The following is a 24,112-nucleotide window of genomic DNA, read 5'->3' as shown; positions in this document are numbered from 1 at the left end:
AGTGCCAGGATTTAGATGAGTACTATTATGAACCTTATATCAAACCCCAGTACAGAAATCAAGTGAAGAGACTGTTTCCTTTCAAGTTTCTTGAGAACAAGTATGTCCCCATGATGAAAATCATCATGAAGTATTTCACTTGTGAGGGTCGGTTCTCCAGGCTATATACTTATCATATCAGGCTCCTCATGCATTTCACCAGGGTGAGGATGTTAAACATCCCTTATTACTTGTTTAGGAGTATTGAGAAGATGGCTTTTATTGTCTGAAGGAAGCCTTACCCTCAGCAGATGAACAACCTTTATCATTACTCCCTGACCAAGATAATTGTGCTTCATCATCTCAGTCTCCTTAAAATTCCTTGGGAGACCTTTCTTTCTCATGAGATCTTCAGGGGTCCTCAAATTCCCCCATCAGCACCTCAAGAAGCAGGAGGACCTTCTAGCCCAGTGAAAACAGATGAGGAGGCCAAGGAGGCAAGAACTATTGAGGTGCTCGTTTACATGACATATCAGAGGGGCACTAGGAGATAATTTGCAACAGATAGGAAAGTGTTTTCTCCACGGGATGTGGAAGGGGCCTTGCCTTCTTCATCAGCTCATAGGCAAATGCTAGCTCCACAGCATGTGGAAGGGGCTTTGCCTTTTTCATCGACACAGCAGGTATAGGTACAACAGTTGCACAAAGGGAAGGAAAAAGTGCAGGAGGAAGACCTTGATGATGAGAAGGAAAGAGACTTTGACCTAGCAGAGCATGATGATTTTGAGCAGCATGATACTCGGATCATTGATTTAGAGACTAAGGGGGAAAAAACAATCAAAGAAATCATCATCCAGGAAAAGGAGGCTCAAGTCTTAGCATTGATGGACAATTTAGAGAGGGCCAAGTATGTCATCACATACTTAGAGCAAGAAAACAAATAGTTGAGTGACAAACAAGTCCTCATGGAGTTAGAAATGCTCAAGGCAAAAAGGCAAAGTGGCAAAGAGACACAAGTCACATTGACTCCTATTGAGCAGGAGATTGAAAATGATAGGGAGAATTGGCTTGAGAGAGTCAACCTACACCTTGAGAAGCTGCTATGGAAGGCTAACAGAGACAACAAGATGATCAGACACATGGCCTATCATTACAAGACCCGCAACAAGATTTGCAACATGAGGATCAAGAAAATGAAAGCTAGGCTAAGGTGGGCCTTGAAAGGTAAGAAAGAGGAGGATAGACTAAGAATGTTGGCTGAAGCCTCCTTGGCTCATCAAAGCACATGATGGTGGTGCTTCACACAAATTTTGGGCAAGTTTTGAGCAAATTTTTTCATTTGCAATTTTGAAATTCATTACACAAAAAAACTGCCTATACTGCGCTTTTCCTAGGGGCACCCAATGAGGAAATGGCTTGCATTTTTGGATTCAGGGCAGTGAGGACATGCACCCTAGCAAGTTTCAAAAGTTTTGGGGCAGAAATGGTCCACCAAAAGGTCCAAAAACACCCTAAAATTTACCTTTCTGCCACTTTTTGGACACATAGAAGTAGCCTTGTGAGAATCAAGTTTTTAGGGGTCAAAGGAGCTCCAAATTCAGCAATTCTAGGTGTTATAGAAATTATACTTGAAGACCTTTCCAATGAGATATAATGGACTCAATTTGGATTCTGGGAAGGCCTCCAAAAGTGACCTGAAAGTGGCGTTGCGCTTTTGCCCAGTGGCGCTGCGCTTTCACAGTTTTGCTCAGCGTTGTTATTTTTCGAGTCTTTTTTTACTGTAATGATGGATTCTCTCTCTTGGAGAATGATTTACCATTGTAAATGATGACTTGGCATGTAATTATGATAGACAAATAGTGATAGAGTGTAGATTCATTGCTTTAGGAGTTAGTTTGAGCTCAAATGAATTAGTTTTTCACTTTTAGAGGCAAGTTGTTAATGATGCCTATATTCCTATTTCTTGTTTAGTATTAGTTAGATTAGCTCCTCATCTTAGGGATTCGACCCCTAAGGATGGGAGGAGGTTGAAACAATGCCTATATCTTCTTCTTCTTCTTCATTTTAGAGGGTTGGACTCACTTGGATGCTCAGAGTTTGATTGTACATCATTGTAAGCAGTTTGGCAAGGAGATTAATAAGATTTGCAGCTATTTTTATGGGATCCTTGTGGTATGGAGTTTTAGTACAGTTTCTTCTTTTGTAATCATTTATTTACATTTTTTATGTATTCCATCATTCATTCATGCTTCTAGTTGAATGTTATCAGTTTTGATAGGTAGAATCCATTGTATCAGTGCTCTGCCTTGGGAAATCATTCAATATTTCATGTTTTCTACTATTTAAGAAGGATACCTGATTTTCACATGCCCTTATTAGCTCCTCATCAGTATTAAACACCTCACACCATCAAACCTAAAGTGTTAAAGCCTATGCCTACCTTTCCCCATAGAACACCCTGCATTTCTGACCTAATTTCTCAGACCTAAACTGCCCAGCTCCATCTGATCCAGCGAAATACCAACAAAATTCAATCAAAACCTTCGAGCTACTATACCTAGCCTAAAATCCTTTACCTGATCCAGTCTTCTTGACTGAGATCCTTATGGAGAGAGCCCTCCCCCGGCCTAGTAGGGCTAGCTACTTGGCTAATATTGGTTTGTGGTTACCCTGGAATTGCCTCCCTTCAGCTTGAGGTCAATCTAGGTGATAATGACCTCCATCTCAACCACAGCTTTTACACCCTGCTCCACTTAAACAACCTCAGATGTCTGCCCAACCAAACCCGAACCCGAGCAACAGAAAAGCACAACAGGTCTACAATGGAGAGACATCCTACCCTTCTTATGTTGTGGAAATTCAGGAAATCAACCTTAGGTCTGGGAGAGTTCTCCCGTATAACCAACCTCCATCTCCACCTAGGGAGAGTGATGAGGAAAGAGAGGAAAGTATACCTAGAGTGAATCCACCACCCTTTCCTAAAATATTAACTCATCCAGTCCAACATACCCCAGAAGAGGATGAACTTCTGGGTGAATTGAAAAATCTGTGTCAAAATACCAGTTCTCCAAGCTATTAACGATTTACCTATTTACAACAAATTGATTAAAGAGAAGTGTTTGAAACATCTAGGGAGGCGAAAAAGAGACACCCCTACCATTAATGTCATTGGACAACTATCCAACTTAATGCTGGGGTACATAATTTGCTCAAAGTATTTAGACCCTGGGAGCCATGTAGTAGATGTACACATCAATGGCACCATTTTCCCCCATACCTTAACTGATCTTGGGGCTGCCATTAATGTAATGACTAAGGACACCACAATCAACTTAAATCTCCAGGGCTCATTAAGAAAAAGCATGACAGTCTTGCAACTTACAGACTGATCCACAGTAGCCCTTGAGGGGATTGTTGAGGATGTGGTGGTCGCCATTGACTCCTAGGAGTACCCTGTAGACTTCTTAGTTCTCTAGCCTAAGACCAAATTTAATGGTTATCCTATCATACTTGGGAGGTCTTGGTTAGCCACTGTCGATGCCTACATAAGCTGCAGGGCTGGAAACATGACTATAAAAAATGGGCATCTATCCAAGAAATTGGTCTTGTACCCTCCTGCTCAGCCATATTTAGAACATGAATTACCTTTATGGCTAGAAGAGGAGGAAGAAGATGAAGTCTACTCCTCCCAACTCTATACCCTAGAAATTTCCATAGGAGGAGGATAGCCTAATGAAGATGATTTGATTGAACACGTCCTCCAAAATCCAACTCCCAACACCATGTCTCTGGAGGAAGTAGTGAAGGAAACTGAGAACACACATCAGATTGTTCTATGCTTAGCTGACTCAAACCCTACTTGTGTCAAGACAATAGAATTCGGCCTTGAAAAAACACTGAAAATCAACCCTCTCTCTCTGTACACCAAGAAGAAGAGTTATGTAATATGCTGAGAGAGCATTTGGATGCCTTTGGTTGGAATTACAAAGAAATGAAGGGAGTGTACCCCTTGGTGTGTACTCACCACATTTACATCAAAGAAGGTTGCAAACCAATCTGACAACCCTAAAGGAGAATGAATCCAGCTCTCAAGGATATAGTCAAAGAAGAGTTGCAAAAGATGTTGGATGCAGGATTCATTTACCCTATCTCAGATAGTGAGTGGGTGTCTCCTTTGGTGTTGGTTCCAAAGAAAAATGGAAAGTGGAGGATTTGTGTTGATTACAGAGAGTTAAACAAAGCAACAAAGAAGGACCATTTTCCTCTACCTTTCATTGACCAAGTGTTAGATGGCCTAGCAGGGAAAAAGTTTTTCTCTTTCTTAGATGGGTTCAGCGGGTACAATCAAATCTAGATTAGCCTAGAGGACTAGGATAAAACCACCTTCACCTATCCTTGGGGTACTTTCACTTATAGGGTCCTTCCTTTTGGTCTATGCAATGCCCCTGCCACTTTCTAGAGGGCAGTCCTGAGTATCTTTGCAGAGCTAGTCCATGATGCAGTAGAAATTTATATGGATGAATTTACACCCTATGGGTGTGATTTCCAGGAGGCTCTCTCTAACCTGGGTAAGGTGCTAAATAAATGCATTGAAATGAACTTATCCCTTAGTCCCAAAAAATGTGAGTTCTTGATGACTGCAGGGACTATCAATATCCCAGGAAGGACTGCAGGTAGACCCAAATAAGATAACCATCATCAAAAGGGTCCTGACTCCACAAAAATAGAGGGATGTCAGAAGTTTTTTAGGTTTAGCCGGATACTATAGGAGATTTATAAAAGATTTCAGCAAGTTAGCTTCTCCTTTATTTGGGTTATTGGCCAAAGACTTCGAATTTTTATGGTCAGAAAGCTGTCAAGAAACCTTGGACACCCTAAAGGACAAGTTGACTACCACACCTATTCTCCGAGGCCAAAATTGGGATCTTCCTTTTTATATCCATGTTTATGCCTCTCACAAAGCCATAGGAGAAGCTCTAGGCCAGATAGATGATAAGCTACCTTAAGCCATTTACTTCATCAATAAGAATCTCTCGAAAGCTGAGTTGAACTACACAGTGACTGAATAAGAGCTCCTAGCTGTTGTGCATTCATTGAATAAATTTAGGCATTACATCACTGGATACCAAACATTTGTACATACCGACCATTCTGCAATTAAATACTTGATGAATAAAATTGATGTAAATGCCCGGATTATTAGATGGTTACTTTTATTGCAACAATTTGATTTAACTATTATTGATACACCTGGCAAGGAGAATGTTGTTGCAGATTATTTTTCTAGATTAACTTTGCCTACAGGGGAGGAAGGAATGGTTGATGATCAATTACCAGTTGAACATTTATTAGCCGTTTTAGTTCTCTCCCTATGGTTTTCTGACATAGAAAACTACTTGGTGTCTACACAGTTTCCAACAAATTTGTCCTCCAAGGAAAATAACAGAATCATAAGAAAGAGCGCCCCATTCACTTGGATTGGGGATAATCTCTTCAAGCTAGGTCTGGATCAAATTCTAAGAAGATGTGTCAGGGAGGAGGAAGTCTTCGACATCCTTCTGACCTATCATGATGCACCTTGTGGAGGTCACTTTACAGCCAAAACAACAACATTCAAGGTAGTATGAGTTGGTTATTACTGGCCCACTCTTCATCAAGATGTGAGAAGTTACACCAGCCAGTATGATTGGTGCCAAAGGATGGGGAAACCTACCCCAAGGGATGAGATTACTTTGCAACCTCAAGTGACTTTCAAGCCATTTGACGAGTGGGGCATGGATTTCATCGGGCCCATTGAATCTCCATCAAAACAGAAGTAATGCATCATTGTGTGCATTGACTACTTAACCAAATGGGCTGAAGCCAAAGCCATCAAAGTAGCAACAAAAGAAAAAGTGGCTAAATTCTTAAGGGTAAATGTGTTTTATAAGTTTGGGTACCCTAGAGAATTGGTCACTGATCAAAGGCAGTCAATTTACATCTCACATGATTGAAGATCTGTTAAGCTAGCATAAGATCAAGCACATAACATCCACTCCTTACCACCCATGGGCTAATGGGTAAGTGGAGGTAACCAACAAAGAATTGGAAGGCATTCTGACCAAGGTGATTAGTAGCAACAGAATGGATTGGGCAGAAAGATTAGTTGAGGCCACCTAGGCCTACAATACCACCTGGAAGACCACCACTGCTACACTCCTTATGAGCTAGTCTATGGGAAGAAAGCCCTGTTGTCCATTGAATTTGAATACAACACCTTAAGGATGGCAGAAGAATGGCTCTAGATATCACCAGGGCACAACAAGAAATATTGCTATAGTTGAATGGGTTAGATGAATTTAGGATGCAGGCCCTCCTGCACACAGAGGTGACTCAAGTTCAAAGGAAAATCTGGCATGACAAGAATATAAAAGACAAATAGTCTCAAGAAAGTGATTGGGATTTACTGTATGATTCCTGGTACAAGGATTTTAAATGCAAGTTAAGGACTATATGGTTAGGGCCTTATGTAATAGAAAAGTGTCATGATAATGGTGATGTGCAGATAAGAACCATTAATGCAGAGGATATCCCTTTGTTGGTCAATGGGTATAGATTAAAGATCTACAAGAAACCCTTATCAAAGCAAGAATTTATCAATAGCATCAGCAAGACAATGATGGTGGTATATCAAGTCTCAGATTCCACCCCAACAAGTCCCTGAAGAAAAAGAAAAGAAAAAAGAAAAAAAAAAGAAAAAAAGAGAAAAAAATAAAGAGACTCAGTTGAAAACCTCCATGAGGCAGTTGAGTCCCACTGTTGGGTTGAAAACCTCTTGAGGTAGCCCAAGGGTGTTAAAAAAAAGGAGAAAAAAATAAAAATATCTTTGGGTGAAAACCACTTTTGAGGCACCCAGGGCAGTCAACTAGGATGAAAACTTCCTTGGGGGAAGACTAGTTGTTTTTCAAAAAAATATATAAAACAAAAGAGAAAAAAGAGAAAAGATAGAAAAGATGACCATCTTGTTTTATAGGTCTGCAAGAGGAGAATAAGCACAGCATGAGGAGGACAATAGGACCTACAAGAGCCATGTTTTAATCCACCCATCTCATATGCTCCATTATTCACATAGTCTTCCATTTATAAACCCCTCCAGCTCATTTCACACAACCTATGTGTTTTCTATAGGATTCCATGTAATCATATAGGAGTTTCCTATAGAAATGACAGTAGACCTTGAAAACAACAAGAAGAGTAGTCCGAGAGAAAAGTGATGAAACAAGCCTGTGTCTGGATGAAAAACCATTTACCTCACCACACCACAGCCATTCCTTTCATCACCATGTCTCCCCTGCATCCATCAAAGAAATCAGTTTAAAAAAATTTAGATTACAAAAGAGAAAAAAGGAAGAGAAGAAAAAAAAACAGAAGAGAGAGAAAAGAAGGAAAGAGGAACCATACCCAAAGGCATCATCCCTCACCTACCATTCCATACCCCCCTTCTCCACTCATCTCAATGCCCCTTCTACTTCAAGAGCTAAGAAAAAATGTGAAATTTTAAGGGAGAGGCAGATACAGGACATCTTGTAGACATCCTGTAGGAAATCCTGTAGCAGCCTATTCCACCAAAGAAACCACAGAGACTACAACCATCTTCAACATAGGGAGTACAGGGATGAGGAGGCTCCTCTCCAGAGCTTAGCAATAGCAGGAAGATCATCAACAACAAGGTCCAGCACCTGCACATCAAAGGTAATAAAACATCAAAAGAGGGAATATACACTGAAAATATCCAGATTGAAAAGCACAACAAAGAGGCACCACTCTCCAACATGCATCATCAACGAAGAAAAAATACCCACAGGTATGTCATCTTACTCATGCTCTCTCATAAGTATGATATGATCAAAACTGTAGGAATAATGCGAGAGTTGGTTTTATAAGTAAAGGTGGCCAATTAACTTGGCCACCTTCGGCCAGTCAATGAGAAGAAAAGAGTTAGACCACTCCACATGTGGAAAAAGTCAAATCAAAGAAAAAAAAGAATAAATCCAAAAATGGTTAAGTTACGGAGGATAGGAGTGGGAGGTGATTACAAGGTAAGAGGAAATGATGGACTGATAGTGGGACCAACGGTCCAAAACGAGGTGCTCGTACTTGGCCAGCCAACACACCACCCCACACGATCATCCATAAATAGAAATAAAACACTGATTCCCATACAAAGAAAGCAAAGGAAACTTCGAGGATTCATCGAACAAAGAGGTTGCTCTCGGCATGCCCGAAATAGCACCTACATGAAACAATCAGCATCTACAACAACTAGGAAACCTACAGGAAGCCTACAAGATACAGATGAATTAGCCTATCGAGCTATCAGTGGGCACTAAGGGAGGTCAAATCAAGGGTTATCCTCACTAGAACGTAGCAAAGTGAGGTAGGAGCCATACCTTCCATATTTTCCATTTAAAAAAAAAATCCTCAATTCGGTTAGGAATTTGCAATGCATCTCAGGATAGAAAAATTGTATTACATGTCACTAAAAGATAAATTCCAAAACTTCCTCACCTACCAAAAGTCTTGAACTGCATCCACAAAAGCCTCTATAATTACTAGGGAAAGATGATAGGAGGTTTCAACAAGATAGAACCCACAAACACATCAAGGATCCACCAACATCCTCCAGTGGTGGAATTTTCACAAGGCATCAATGGATGGGGTTCTTTGAGAGGCTGAGAGGATATGATGATGATGTGTCTGAAGAATTTGCCCTCTCACTCATACTCCTCAATAGGACCAGTGCCACTGCTGTGGTGAAGGGTTTATCAGTTGAAATTACCCCTGAGGTTATAAGCAGAATCACTACACTCCCCTTAGGGTTACCAAGGAGAAAAGAAGACAAGGGTAACAACACCCTTGCAAGGAAGAGCTTCTTTTTGGAATGAGAAGAGCCAATAAAGGGAAAAAATGGGGTTAGAAGGGAGAGCATTCCATACACGTGGAATGAAGTCAGTTACCACCTCATCAAATATATTTCATGTGAAGGGAGATACAGTGTAGTGTATGGATACCACTTCAAACTCCTCCAAGAACTGAGATTTGGAGAGAACACACCTCCTCATAATAGATTGAGTATACCCTATTTTCTTCTACAATCCACGATAAACATGAACATCAAAGTGCAAGAGGGAAAACATCATCAATTAGCCCATCATGGGTTGATCAAACTCATCCTTGAAGATTCTCTACAAAACATAATATTCCCTATTGCATGGACAACATTTGCAGACATGCAGGCAGAAGGAGAAATTCAAGCTATTGAGTATGACATAAGCCCTACTGCTAGTGAGGGAGAAGAAGAAACAGAGGAAGAAAAAGAGGAAGAAACAAAGGAGGAAAATGAAGAAGAAACCGAGGAGGAAAATTAAGAAGAGACAGAGGAGGAAACAAAAGAAGAAACAGATGAGCAAAGTGAAGAAATAGAGGAAGAAAAAGAAGAGGAAGGAGGAGACAAAGAAGAGGATGAGAAAGAAAATGGAAAAGAGGAAAAATGATAAAAGGATGAACATAAGTCTACAGCTCAAGGCAAAGAAGAAGAAGAATCACCAAGGGTGTCTCCAGAGCCTACAAAGAAAGAGGCAACAACTGCTCTTATTGCCCTAAGTACACCTATCAAATCAAAGGAAAGAGGCAAATACAAACCCCACTGTACTTCAGGACAAGGAAGATCACTAGGATTAGACAAGGGAGACCTCAAACCCCCACCAAAACTCCAATTGTCATTAAGGATTCAACAAAACAACAAGAGAAGGCAGTCCCTCTAAAGAAAAATGAAGGAGAAGGAACATCAAAACAAGCTTCTCCCAAGTCTCCAATCACCTATGTTAGGATGCCTGTCATAAGGTCAGCCTCATTAAAGTGAAAATGTCTCCTATAGGAGACAGTTAAAACTACAGGAAGCAGAGACCATCCTATAGGAAACTCTGTCAAACCTATAGGAAACAGAAAAAAGAGACCAGGAAGGAATTACTGAACAAGAAACAAAGAAAGTGGGCCAAGAACTGAAAGAACCTAGCCCATAGCCAAACTGTAGCTCCTACTACAAGTTCATTAAAGGAGGTAGGGTGATACCACAAGAGTTTTTCGTTCCCCTATTCTTTGAACTTCAAAAAGAGAGGGCAAGGACACACAAGTGGATGCAAATTTCTAAATCAAAAGGGGTAGAGGATATTGGCCACATGGAGGAGAAATTGCAGGATATGGGCAGCGAACTGAGCATCATAAGAGACAGAGAAGAAATGATGAAATATCAGTTAGAGGTTGCGAACACATGGTTAAGGAAGCATATACAAGAAAGGGAAAGCCAATTGGAAACCATAGCCAGTTTGTCCATGGAGGCAATCCAGTGCAGGATTGTTTTAAGAAGTTTTAGTGTCTACGGATAAACGCTTAAACCCCTTGGCTAGTAGCTAAGTCTAGAACAATAGTGCAAAGCATTCTCTACTTTTCTATGACCAATAGATTAAATAAGAAAGTAAAGAAGCCTACCTGAAGCTTTCACTTACTCCTTATCTCCCTTGACCAATTCTCTCACTCCTCTCCGTACTTAATCCGCTTGAAAAGTACATGCACACAAACAGAAGACAAAAACCGATCAAAGCATATGATAATGACCTATTGATTAAACATAGCATGGAATCAAGTACATAATACACATATGAAAGCATCAATGAACAATACAAGCATATGGAAAAAGCTTTGAACACTTTATTAGTAAAAGAAAGAGTTACAACCCAATTTGCTTGATTCAGTATCACTCCTCCAGTTCAATCCCATCCTCTCCTCATAACAAGCAAGACATTTTGACATCATTACAATACTTGAAATCAACTCAAGTCTCATATTAACAGCATCTGCCTATAATTCAATTATTTTCAGCCCCTGATCACTTAGATTAGTGGTCTTTTTATAGGTGAATGAAGGAAGTTATGCCATAAATGGTGATAATCAATGTCCTCCCAAACTTAGGATTTAGTTCCATGGAGGAAGGGATAAAGGGATTGATGTTCCTTAACTCCCTGTCTCATCCAAATTTGAGCCCAAAGGAGTAGATAAACTTGGGAAACTTCTAGACGCATCCAATGGATAAGAATATTCCCAAACCCCAATGAAATTTCGCTCAAATTTGCCCAGCACAGGCCAAAGAGCACTCAAGTGCGCTGCATAGCACCCTATTAGTGTACTGGACTACACTGTAGTGCACCCTGATGAAGAACTGCCTGCGCTAATCTTCTTAGAGGCAGTTTTTGGATGATTTTAGTCATGAAATCTCTTGGGAAGGAGGCATTCTGATGGTTGACTTCATTTAGGGCATGTAACAACTAAATTAGGGTTTGATGGGCCCTAATAGTACTGATCTGTAAGTCGAGATTGATGTGCCCAAATGGATCTGTAACAGTTTCCCCCTAAAGCATGAAGTCGTAAATATGTATGTTGAGTGAAATTCTTTATCATGTGGAGAGGAGGTTTCGAAGCGGAAGGTGACCTGCATTAATTACAATACATATATCATGATAATTTGATTTTTTCTCATGAACTCGCTGAGGGAAGGCATACCCATGCTCAGCTTATAAAATTTCATTACATGTACAAATATAGTCGTCTATAGATATAGACCCATAAATGGATGACCATGAATGTAAGGCCATTGTACATTTGATTTAGTACTCCTGAAAATATCACAGCCCAGATGGATGAAACTAGATCCGGGGTCTTCAATCTCGTTCAATCTTTCACTCAAGTATAATTCTAACCATGCGAATAGATGATCTGAAGTCGAACATGGGAAGACATCGTCTAATTACCAACTAGTGATGTAAGCCATTAACAGATGCGAGAGGAATCACCGATAATGATAATGACCGTCAAGGTACCACAGTACATTTCACATGGTGTGAATAAATGATTTGATGTCGAACACCATACAAAGTCTTTGGTTCGAAGGCCAGTGATGTCAACATATCGCCGGAAGCGAGAAACCTGCCATTGATGTATGCAAGCCTCAAGGTACTAAAGGGGTGTTTCTATGTCAACTTCTTGGATAATTTACTGATGTCGACAAGAAGTGACTCATCGCAGGAGGGCCTTGATGTATCCCACATCAACGACATGAAACGAGGTAAATGATTTTGGAGATTAAAAATCGACTGACGATAGAAGGTTCAGGAATGGCGATCATGAAAATGAAGGTTTATGGTATTGCAAAGGATGAAGTTTGACTGAATGACTTCTCTTGAACATGTCGGCGACACTAAGATGAATTGGTAGCATTGACCCAAAACAAAGTAATGGATGGTATGATAGACCAATGGTGTGATAACCATCAAGCTGAATGACCCAACCCACATAGTCACGGTGATGAGGTGAAAGTGTCATGTTCAAGAGTGACTTGCTACCATAAAGTGTTTTCCCCTTTTTCCAATTTTCCCCAGTCATTGCTGACTAGTACCTCTTTATTTTTATCAAGCTTGAGGAGGATAACATATTCTTGTTGTATAATTTCACCCTTTGGGTGAATCCATCGCTATTTGATGTTTTAACGAGTCTAGCAAAGGTGAAACTCAGTCTTGTCTAGATGCACAAGTTTGTCGCTATTTGATGTTTTTAACGAGTTTAACAACAAAGATAACTCGGTCATTTTCATGTTTAGAGAGTTTGAAAAGGGACAAAAAGAAAACTCCACAAGTTCTTTTTTGTAAATTAATCTCTCAAGTTTGAAAAAGCGTAAAATAATACAAGAGAGATATCATTTCCAATCCTTTAACGAGCTGGAAAGGACAAGCGCTCGACAATATTTTCATGTTTAGAGAGTTTGAAAAGAGCTTAAAGAGGACTCCAAGGGGGTTCCTTTTTCGTTTTTAACAAAGCTCGAAAAAGAGATAAAAGTTTGCTTTGTGGTCAAAGATGTTCAATTTACATTTGAGCACATCAAATTCTGCATGTCAGTTGTTAAACCTGCTCAAAACATCATCAAAATAGATTAAAAATACCTGTTTCATGGATAAAATGAATAAAAACTAATGTTTACTCGATTAATGTGCCAAAAATAAACATAAAAACAAGTTTTACCATTCACTTTTACCATTTCACATTTACCCCTTGAATTTGGGGCTTTGGAGCAATTTTTTACCTTGAAGTTCACCAGCTGATTGCAGAGGATTCAGTGGACCATTCCTCATGCTTTCCAGACCAGGTAGGAGCTATCTCTGTTCTCTTTCATTTCATATCATTCATTTTCAGTTTCAGGCAAAATTTTTGAGTTTTTGGGGTCCCTGGGGTTTCAATTTTCAATCCTGGGATCAGCGCACCCTTTCATCATCGAAAGGTGCGCTGCAATGCACTTACCTAGAAGGCTGCCTGTATTACAACACACTGTCTCTAAGGCTAGGCTGCGCTGAGTGCAAAACCCAATTTCATTCAGCTGTTTTTACCCAAAAATTCCTCTGTTTTTTTGCAAGAAATGGATCCTAATTTGTCTTATGGTTGTATTTTCAGGTATTCATCAGATCAGAATGACAATTACATGGAGAGAACGAGAGCATGAAGAATAGGATATGATTTCCCTAAATAACCAGGGCATGGTTGAGGCCCTAAGGAATTGTGGGTTACTCAAATATTTCTGATTACCTAGTATGAGGCAGCAAATGGAGCTTTTGCAGTTCCTTGTTCGTTCATGGGATCCTACTGATTAGACATTTCACATTAGAGACAAAGTTGTCTCAATTACCATCGATGACATATACTTTCTTATCGAACTGTCGAGGCGAGGTGCCCCCATCTCACTTTCTGGATTTGCCAAAGGGGGTGAGTCAATGAGAGATTACATACGACAGTTCTATCAGCCAGGTGCACAGCCTAGCAGGGACGGAAAGATTAACATCAGGGATGTTAGTGATTTACCATTGAGGACGATCCTCTTTACCATTGCCAAACTAGTTGGCAGCGCGACACTACATTTGGCAAATAGATCATACATGTAGTATGCATTAGAGTGTTTAGAGCCAAAAGTGTTCAACTGGTGCGAGGTAGTACTTTCATCCTTGAAAGAACAACTGACCAAGGTGAAAAGCGGAAGGACAAAGAACTTTGGCTATGGGTCAATCCTGATTTCTTTCTCCTTGGAGAGAATTCCACTTATGCAGCCACAACATGTTTCATTAGGTGTATCTGGACCTAGGGATCCACGGATGCAGAGATGGGTAGATCTTATGGCTAGGCATGCTGGTCAGTCATTGATCTCATTTACCCTTGCATTCTTTGAGTGGCTTGATCGACAGGATATGGCCATTGCAGAGTATCCATATTCAAGGATGGATTTCCGCGGAGATCCAGACTTGATGTTACCAGTTGGAGCACAGTGGGGTGCTATAGGTAAATTGTTTGACCAAAGTGTTTTTTGATTTTAAAGTTTCTACATTTTTTTGTGTTTTTTGATTATCTCCAAGACTAAACAAAATCATTTTTTATGTATGCAGACGTTGGACCTGTTCGACCTGTGGGGCACCAACGAGAGGTAGGTGGGCTAGCACAGAGACCTGTTGGGAGAGTAGTTCTCCGAGACTTAGATTTAGCCGAGACACTGGCTGAACTACAGGACCACATAGAGGGTTTGACCCTAGGCATTCCGGATGTCTGGATCGAGGAGTTGCCTATGCGACTGCAGCGCCACACCATTGGTGTGTCGAGTCATTGGATGAGACTTTTACGCATGAGCAGCACTAGTCTACTTAGATGTTTTCTGCATACATTTTGAGTTTTTGGGTCAGATGACCAATTTTTGTCTTGGACACAAACTGTTTGTAAAAACTTTTAAAACAACTATCTATTTTACTTTCAGAGTTTTATTATGGTTATGTGATGCAATCCTATTCAACTAATGATGTGAATTGAAAATATTTACTTTACATATGTTGCAAATGTCTATTTAACACATAATTCGCTAGAGAATCAATTAATGTGTTTATATTTCTGGAAATATGCTGATATTGAATAAACTCAAAATACCTTTCCAAAATACGAACTCTAAGGAACATGCAATGAATTGCTGGGTTTCAGACGGTATAAATGCTAGTAAGTTGTAGTACAACGAGTTGTGAGTCTAGCCTAATGATGATTCAGCGTATGCCAAGTGAAATGGCATCAGAGAGAAGTTCAATCAACGTGCTATACTCAGTGATATTGTTCGTCGATCGACCAATACAAATCCCTCTAAAACTCACTAACTCGTCGCTTGGAGCAAAAATGGCCCATGCTGCAGAGGATAGATTCTACGTACTACGACTAGCCCCATCGACGTAACCAATAAATGATTCTGAAAAGTTCGACATCTGCAACAAATGTAAAGTGGATTACTTAACCAAATAAGAACTCTAAAAGAAACACACACACATGCAATCAAAGCATATATACAGTGAGTTTTACTACACTTAACTAAGCATAGTAACGTTTAAGGTACAACCCGTTTTAGGGTTGCGACAATGGAATCCCATCATAGTCCACTAACTCGTAGGCACCTTTCATCAAAACATGCTGAACAATATAAGGGCACATCCATAGCGGTTCAAATTTTCCCGCTTCAAGTTTATCAGACTCCTGATTGTAAAGCAAGACCAGGTCACCTTAGCCAATGCGGCATCACGATGGGTTTCATCCAGATGTATTAACTCCAAGAAATGTGCTTCTTCTTCAGAAGTAGTAGGTCAATTGCCAGTTTGAGAGACGAGATTTCACATTGAATTGGTAAGACTGCTTCCAAACCATACACCAACTGAAAGGGTGTGAATCCGGTCGCATTTCTCACCGAGGTTCGATATACCCACAGAGCCAAGTACATGATTAAATGCCAATTTCTTTCATGAACTCCAATAATTCTTAGCAACATGCGCTTAAGGACTTTGTTAATGGCCTCAACTTGTCCATTAGCTTGCGGGTAGTATGGAGTAGAACTATCATGTGACAGTCCTAACTTGGCGGTCAACTCAACCATCATGTGATTGCGAAAATGCGATCCATGATCTGTAACTATGGCTTGTGGTACACCAAACCTGGCAACCACATGGTTGAAGAAAAATAAAGCAGCCGTTTTGCCACTGTTGTTCAATGTTGACATCACCTCGGCCCATTTGGTAAAATAGTCAATGGCAACTATAATATACCCATGCCCCCTAGCCGAGGTGGGGTTACATGTCATAAAGTCAATGCCCCATTTGGCAAATGGGCCAACAACAACGACTGGATGCAATGGTGTAGGTGGTAATATAGTTTTTCGGTCAAATATCTGGTAAGCATGACAACTTCTGACAGTAATAATGCAATCTTTGAATATGGTTGGCCAGAAGTAACCAACATGGAGAATTCTCTGTGCGGTAGCGTACCCAGATAAGTGTCCACCACAAGCACCTAAATGACATTCATTCAAAGCTTTCTCGGCTTCCTCATGAGTGAGGCACCTACGTAAAATTGTATCGACACCATGACGATAAAGTGTATCACCAATGATCGGATAATCTTTGGCTTGGTATTGGGTATGTCGCTGTTCAGAGCAAGAGGTATTAGGCCAAAAAGCTTGGGTCTAGAGATAGACCAGTATATCTCCATACCATGGATCACTTGACGAGATAATAAACAGAGACTCATCCAAGATTGATGCTACTAATGTTGAATCATTGGAGGATGAAGGAAGGTCGCAAAGTAATCTAATGAAAACAAGATATTTATTTGATTTAGATTTGATGAACTCCAAATCAAACTCCTGCAAAATAACTATCCATTTGGAATATTTGTCCCCCAGAAATTGATGTGACAAAATGTATGTCATAGGGTTGCAATCCGATATAATAGTAGTTTTATGGAGGAGGATGTAATGATGAAATATCTACACAGCTTGAACAATTGCCAAAGCTAACTTTTCAACATAGGAATACTTACTTTCTATATCATTGAGATTACGACTCAAATAATAAATAGGATGTTCAATTCCACTTTATTCTTGGACTAAAACCATGCCAATGGTTGTATCTGCAGTGGCGAGATACAAGTAATAGTATTTTTGATAGTTTGGGGCATACATTGATGATGCTCTAATAAGGGAATCTTTAAGAGCGTCAAAGGAAGCTTGCGCAACCAGATCCCAATGAAAGGGTACCCCTTTCTTCAATAGATGTGTAAAACCTTTAGCCAACTCAGCGTAGTTTGGAATGAACCTCCTCAGAAAGTTTTCCTTCCCTTGAAGTCTCTGTAACTATAACCTTAATTGGATCGAGTCGAATTCCATCCTTTGAGACCACGAATCCAAGCAATCGACCAGAGCCAAGAAAAAACACACACTTGTGTGGATTGAGTCTTATCTTGTAGTGTCGGCACCGTAAAACTATTGCTCTCAAATGTTGCGGGTGATCAGTCCGCTTTCATGAATGTGCAAGAAAATCATCAAGATAAGGTTGAATGATGTGCTTGATGTCATGGAAGGCATAATTCATTTCCCTCTGAAATGTAGCCCCTGCATTCTTCAAACCAAAAGGTAACTTTCAATAAGTGAATGTGCCCCATGGACAAATAAAAGTTGTTTTACATTGGTCCTGTGGGCGGATATTGATTTGATTGTATCCAGAAAATCCATCCATGAATGAGAATATTTCACATCTGGCACATTCATCAATAATCTGGTCAATAAAGGGTGTAGGATAATTGTCTTTTCGACATGCTTGATTTACATCCCTATAATCGATGCACACTCGAATTGTCCCTTGTTTTTTCATAACTGGAACAATGTTAGATACCCAATCGGTAAGAGGTACAAGGAAAATGAAGCCAACATGCAAAATTTTTTCAACCTCTGCTTTAATGGCAATAACTTTCTTAGGATGAACAGGTCGAAGCCGTTGCAGTACTGGTTTGACATCAGGGTACATTTTGATCTCATGTTCAACAATGCTTGAGTCAATTCCTGGCATCTCCTCGTAAGACCATGCAAAAATGTCTCTAAATTCATGAGAAAGAGCATGGTAATTATCAAGTTCCAATCAATTTTTTCTACAATGTTAGGCTTGGTCGAAATGTTTACAGAAATTGTTTCTTCTATGTTTGACAAATTACACTCAGAATCTACAGTAGCTATCCTAACAGAATTCGACAAGAAATCAACGACTAATGGGTGGTTTAGCTCATTTGAATATTCTTCGATGTCATCTGGAAGGTGGGAGTGATGATGATAATGTTCCCATGATTCCTCTCCTATCATCATTGATTAGATGATTCCTTCATCCATAGAATGTATAGGTGAAAAAGGATCCAAAGAGGTACCATATTCTAATGACCTATCTACCCATTCAATTGTTGAGTGCGGATTTTGGTTTGTCGTACAAGCCCGAAAGATTGATTGCTATGATTATTCAATGGGGCTTAACGGCAACACCTCCATCTTACTATCAACTTCAAATTGGTTGGTAATCCTAAAATTAGATGAGGTGGAGGAAATCATGTTGCAAGTCTCTACTCTTGCCACTTCTGCCAAATCAGATGGTGACGGGTGGGTAAAAGTACCCATTAGGGAAGGATCTTTAAAAGAGACCTACTCCAACACTTTTGGAGTGACAATGGGGGCCCATGTACCAATGGAATACTTCTTGTAGCCTGTGAACTATTGGCAAAGAAGGCTAGCTGATCAATGACTATGATTCCACCCTTAAAAGGGAATGCAATAGTATGAAAGTACGTGGAAACCACAGCAGCCATAGCATATACCCAAGGCCTTCCCAGTAAAATGTTGTAATCGAGGGGTCCGTCAACTACCTCAACTTCAACAGTAACCGTTTTGCCCCCAAGTTTGATTTGCAGGTTACTCAAAATCCCACATGGAGTATATGTTCTTCCATCAAAAGCTTTCAACGTAGTTGGTGATCATGACAATGGCAGTGAACCAAGTGTTTTCCAGCAGCTCATGGACATAATGCAAGTAGATGCCCCCTCATCAATAATAGTTTGGTGAACGTTCTTATTGAGAGCTTTTACTTGGATTAGGAAAGCTACTTGCGCCAGTAACTTTGGTGAATATCCTGCATGGTTAAAAACCACAAGATTTGAATACGTAGGATCTATTCCACCTATTGTTGACAGTAAAGCTTGTTTCTTGGAGGGATAGTTTTGCAACACCTCGAGTGTCAACATAGCAGAAGGTGATTGAGCAAGATCTTCCACTATGTTATAGTTTTGAGTTGCTCGAGCCCGAGGGTTGAATGTCGATTTATGCACAACTCCCTTTGGTGGTTTTATTGTCAATTCAAGTACAATGGGTGGAACAACTTCAGATGAAGTCGAAGTCAAAGGATTAGGTTGATCAGTGGCCTGATTATTCGATGACGATGGATTTCCATAATCTTTGTTTCTTGTTGACACCAAAACTTCGTTTTGTGGCTTTGTGATGGATAACATGAGTACTTGGGATGTGGAAGCATGGTCTATTGCAACCAAATGTGTCTCCGGGGTTGGAAACGGATCAGTCAACACTGCCGATGTGTTTGAAGTCTTTAAAAGTTTAGAGACCTCAGAGCGATGTGGAAAATCTCTTGTATAATGCTTGTCATTACATATCAGACATGGATAACGAGGTTTCCTTGCCGAAGTAGAGGAATCAGATGATTTCTCTGGAGGGGAATGTTCTTGTTTCCTTTTTCTTTTCCCCTTTTTCTTACTTTCTAGTTGCTTTGGATTTTTGCCTTTGTCAGATGACACAACATTAATCTCGGAGGCAAGAGTATTTTCTGATGCATTGGTAGTTTGATTGGAAACATCAAGAGTTTGACCAGATGGTCTTCCGGCTATTTGTGTGCTTGAAGAACCGATCACACTGTCGCCAACATGAGAGTCCTTACTTGATTGTGGAGGAGGGGGAATAGTGAAAGCTGGTCGAGGTGCATTGGGAATTTTATCATAAAGTGTGCTAGATTGTGTGTAAATCAAATCCAAGTATTGGGCACGAGCAATGACTTGCTCTTCTGTGACAACTCCACCTTTTGCCACATCCTCGATGATTGATGGCAACAAGGATTTTATGAACCACTCAGCTAAAAGCTGATCGGGAACATATGTCTTAACCATTCGATGACGACGCTGCCACTCATGAATATGATCTGATATATGGGTAGCAGTAGTCTATTTAAAGTTGGTTAGGAGTTCCGTTCTAGTCTCGTATCTGATAGGTAACTGGAAGTGGGTCAAAAAAGTAGTGGCTAAAGTGGTGAAACTATCGAAAGAAGCTCTCGGTAATTCGATGTACCATTTAGCAGCTGGAATAGTAAGTGTTCTTTGGAAAAGACGAAGTCTGACTGAATTGTCATTTAAGGAGTTTGATGAACACCACAAATGAAAGGTCATAACATGATTTGATGGGTCTTCTCCAGGATTTCCGTTAAACTTCGGAATGTCAGATGGTAACTTATGCAGAATTACCAGCCACCAAGGTGCATATAAGATTGGATCATTAGTGAGCCGATTTAAATCTGGTAATTCTAAAGTTGCTACAAATGGCAATTGTCGATTCAAGTCAGGTTGAGCATACCCAAGATATGATGGAATTGCCTGAGCAATATAGGTCTTTGCATACCGAGATAGCGCATCTACATTTGGTAACCTTGGTATGGTTTTTGAACAAAACCAGTATAAGGTGGTTGTTGATAACCAGGTTGAATGTGTGGTTGTCCATAACCTGCAAATCCTTGTTGACTAGGACCTTGGTAAGCTTGAGATTGACCAAAACCAGGTTGAGCTTGTGAAACAAGTCCAAACTGGGGTTGGAACTGCTGGAATTGGGGTTGTTGAAATTGAGGTTGCCACGGTTGTTGAATCATTGTTGTTGTTGGTACAACTGTTGTGGATTTAACGGTTGTTGTTGTCTAGTAATGAAAGGTTGGCCAGGTTGTGAATAAACTATACCAGTGTAAGCCTGGGTCAGTCCAGATAAGGGTACACTAACCTGAGGTTGTTGCTGAACTCCAGAAACAAGTGGTTGTTGTACAACAACTTGAGGAACTTGAACTTCTTGACTTGAAACTTGTGATTGCAAGGTAGAAGGATCAGTTTGTACTGGTTGAGATACAACAGTTTGAACTTGTGACTGTGGTACAGTAGTAACAACAGGTGTAGTGGGAATAGCTGACACAGTTTGCATTGGTTGTGTTGGATACACAAGCCTTGGTTGAACTGGCATTGTTGGTTGCCATTGACAAACTCTAATTCCAGATTGACCTGAATACTATGGGATATTACCATATGGTAGTCCCCCGAAATAAGGAGGATACGGTGAATAAGCATATTGCTCTCCATATGGTGGCAATCCAGTATTTAATGGATACATAGGTCTTTGTTGACTAGATTTCCTAGCTTGATATTGATATGCAGGATCAAACTGTTGAGTTCCCATTAGAGAAGAACCAGGTAAAATTCTGGTTGAGGACATGGGTGATGACCATGGTGTAGAAGCAACCCCTGAGTGGGTTCCAGACAATGATTGGTAACCAACCGGGATGGATGATTCACCATACAAGTGTGACTTAGGTGTGGTAGAAAACATCAAAGAGGTTACAATAGAAGATTCTGCTGCAGCTGCATCAGATGATACAGTCTAAGATGTTGACGGTTGTTCAGCCATAGTTAACTGACCCAAAAGTTGTCCTAAAGATTCGATGGGTACTTGAAAAGAAGCAAGATCAAATGAAGCGAAAAAATCAGGAGTATTAGGGTAAAGATAAAGCCCAGCTCCAAAGTGAAATGGGGTTCCAGGTGTGGAATCTTCTTCCAATTCCTCCTCTATAGCAATTAAACATGGTGGAAGAACTTCACCGTCAGGTTCGTAAAATATTTTTGGTGTTGATGAAGTTGAAGTTTCAATAGTCGCTGATCTCTGAGGGGTAACCAATTGATCATATTTCAGTAAAGTAACAACTTCTGAATGTTCAAATTTGAAGTCCAGATGTTCAGGTAAATGAAAAACAGTTTCAGAAAGAGGTTCCTGAACAACTTCAGGTTCAGATGTAACTTCTGTTTGAACTGGGATAGATTCTAGATTAAATTCTAGTTGAACTGATTCAAGTTCAGAAGTACTTTCTTGTTGAGCAATTTCAAGTTGAGGATCAACTTGTTGTTGAACAACTTCGGTTACTGTTTCACTAGGATCAATGCTAATGTCCTAAGGTAATTGTGAAACTTCTTCTTCGGGAATGGATGTACCAAAAATATTTGGAGTAACTGGAGTCTCTGTACTTACCAAAATAGATGATTCAGGTAACTCAGATGAAGAACTAGGAGTTCTTGATGTACTAGACTCAGTTAAGCGAGACCGCTTTGCCCAAATTGGTGTCGCTTCGGGAGGTAAAGGCGGTTTGCTCACTGTTCTCCGTGAACAACGGGGTATGGGTTGATGTTCCTCCATGATTGCTGATTAATTTTATTATCAAAAAAGAAATAAACAAAAAGGGGTACACTAGGAAAAAGGTTTACCAAGCAACTATGAACTGCAGAATACCTCCTGGCGAACCAAGAAGTACGGGCAGGCAATCTCCCCGAATGTTGTGTTCGGTGTATCACAGTTTACAAGGTGGCTGACTCGGTTACTTAAGGATGGATAGCAACCTAGAGTTTTCCTCCAATATATACCTAAAGGTACGTGGAGGCCCAATCTGTATAAGCGTTGTCTAATGCAAAACCGCATAGTGAGATCATTCCCATATACTTTATGTATTGTAACACCACCCTATATACCCGAAGGTACGTGGACGAGCTACGATATACTCACGTACGTGGAATGAGGTATCACACTCGAGATGTATTGCAGACAAGTTAGCGACAACTACTTTGTTTTACGACGCCGGAACACGTCTCTAGCCTAGAACCACTAAATTTTTTCGTTAATGACAATGCTCCATTAGGTAAATTGATGTTTATTTTAAGTTGATCTTGCTTAGGAATTTGCCTTTCAAGTTCACCACATGATGTATTCTGAAATTCCTAGGAATGTAACTATCATGATAAGCATTCTTTCCATTCAATTTAATAATGAAAATCCTAGCTACTTAGGGATAGAGCAATCAAATTTCTTTTGATCAAAGAGCAAAGAGCACAATCTAAATGCAAATTCCCTACACTATTCCTATCAGCACACACAAACTTTTTTCAATGCAACATGCATGTATTTATTTTCGATTTCCCTTAATGTGATTGAACAAAAAGGAAAACTAATGCACAATCGATCAATAAACTCTTTTCATAAAAATGGCGATTTTGCGACAATTTCTTTTCAAGGAAGATTTTACGAAACTTTCGTTTTCAAATAAATGAGGAATTATGACACTTTCAACAAAAAGACTAATTATATGCACACATCAATCAATCGATCTTTCATGAATGAAGATTTTACAACAATTCAATTTTCGAAGGAAAAGACGATTTTACGACACTTTCTTTCGCTAAAGACCAATCGACCAAAAACTAACTTTCAACTATAGATTGAAAATGACAAAGTAAATACATAAGAAAAATTTATCAATCCTAGTCTAAGTAGGGCCAAGTAAGGAGATGAAAAACTACTTTCAGAGACAAGACATCATCGACATTTAGCAAATCATTCAAACAGGAGAAAATTGGCAAAAACTTCAGCTTCTAGATGGGAAAACTGAACCTCAAGGGATCAGCGCAGGTAGCAGTGAGAGACAGTGCGCTTCAGTGCACTGGCTCTATGTGGGAAGTGCATTGCAGCGCACTGTGTCCTTCATTGGGCTGCGCTGGTGACAGTAAGCCATTTTGAAGGCAATTTGACACAGTTTTGACTCAATTTTCAATGAAAGAAGACTGAAATTCAATCAACGACCACAAGTACAGTATGTAGAAATGTCTTAAGAGGCTGATAAGATACTAATATGGATGATTGCTCCCCAGCGGAGTCGCCAATTTTTTTTGGGAAGTTTTAGTGTCTACGGATAAATGCTTAAACCCATAGACTAGTAGCTAAGTCTAGAACAACAGTGCAAAGCATTCTCTACTTTTTCTATGACCAATAGATTAAATAAGACAGTAAAGAAGCCTACCTGAAGCTTCCTCTTACTCC

The sequence above is a fragment of the Pinus tabuliformis genome, chromosome 2_2, assembly GCF_031772625.1.
Source record: "Pinus tabuliformis cultivar Carrire ecotype Pingquan chromosome 2_2, CPIR1, whole genome shotgun sequence".
Taxonomy (NCBI): Eukaryota; Viridiplantae; Streptophyta; class Pinopsida; order Pinales; family Pinaceae; genus Pinus; species Pinus tabuliformis.
Note: the sequence above shows the minus strand (reverse complement) of the source record.